Source organism: Myotis davidii, unplaced genomic scaffold (assembly GCF_000327345.1).
Source record: "Myotis davidii unplaced genomic scaffold, ASM32734v1 scaffold179, whole genome shotgun sequence".
Classification (NCBI taxonomy): domain Eukaryota; kingdom Metazoa; phylum Chordata; class Mammalia; order Chiroptera; family Vespertilionidae; genus Myotis; species Myotis davidii.
Window position 1 is genome coordinate 54,218 of NW_006291130.1, and position 1,610 is coordinate 55,827.

Genomic DNA, 1,610 nt, shown 5'->3' on the forward strand with positions numbered 1-1,610 from the left:
AAGGACTGATCCAGAGACGGAGAGGCATTGATTGGACTGTCGGGCTTTGGAGGGAGGGTAAGGGAGGGTGGCGGTAAGGGGGAAAGATCAACCAAAAGACTTATATGCAGGCATATAGGCCTAACCAATGGACACGGACAACGTGGGGGCGGGGGAGGGGGGTAGAAACGTGGGGACAAGGACACATATGTAATATCTTAATCAATAAAAAATATATTAAAAAAATAAAAAAATGAGTAAAGGATGAAAGTTCTAAATAATACATGATGATCAATTATGTTCAACAACTTTGAGAATAGACTTGTGATATAAATTGATAAAGTAAACAGACTCTCACCTGGGAAGTTCAAGTATTTTATTTTCATCAAAAATAGTTAGCTATAGAGCAAAAAGCTTTCCTATATAATAGTGATCAATGTAAACATATCAGCATTGAGCACTAACATAGTTTTTCATAACTATTTTATCTCACTTTATCAACATCTGCCTTCTGATATTTGAATTTCTAAAGGATTTTAGTATTACTTAGCAATGTTAATACCTGACCCAAACAAATTGTGCAAACTATAAATATGATGCACTTTATACAACCACTCCTTATATCAATATCATTATAATGCATTTTCATAAATATTATTTTTAGAAGTCATTTGTATTAACTTTTTTATTTTAATTTTTTAAAAATATCTTTATTGATTTCAGAGAGGACGGGAGATGGAAAGAAAGATAGATACATCAATGATGAGAGAGAATCATTAATTGGCTGCCTCCTGCAGGTCCCTTACTGGGGATCAAGTCCACAACCCAGGCATGTGCCCTTGACCAGAATTGAACCTGAGATCCTTCAGTCTGCAGGCTGATGCTCTATCCACTGAGTCAAACTAGCTAGGGCATTTGTATTAACTTTTTTAAGCAATCAGATCCATTCCTCTATGCCATCTTAATGATGTCCTAAAGAAAATTGTCTATTGTCAAGCATGCATACCCCTTCATTGTATTAATCCCTTATTATTATAAGTAGTTGTCATATATGATAGACACTGCTGCTCATGGAAAAGAAAAAAAAAAGTAATCCCATGACCTCAAGTTCAGGGCTTAATTTTCTGCCAAATTATCTAAACTTTAATAAATATGCTTATTCCAATTGCACTACACATTTGTATACATTGTATACACAGAGAAGAACACGTACTACTAGCATCCTTTTTGGGTGGACATAATAATGTAAATGCTATTTCTTCTTTCAAAGTTTTTTGCTTACCCTAAGGACAGAGCATAAATATCTTGGTATGTAATTTTCAGATTAGCAGGTAAATGACATCAACCTTTTTAATGTGATGAGAGAAACATCGAGCAGTTGCCCCTTGCAAGTACCCCAACCAAGGATAGAACCTGTACCCTGGGCATGTGCCCTGACTGGGAATGGAACCAGTGACCTTTTGGTGCGTGGACTTTACATCTTGTTCTCTTGGATCACTCAACCTGGAAAAGCCATCTGCCATGTCAAGAGGACACCGAAAAAGCCGTGTAGAAAGATCCATGGGTTGACAACCTGAGGCCTCTTGCCAACAGCCATCATCAACTTGCCATTTCTTATGTCAATAGTTAGG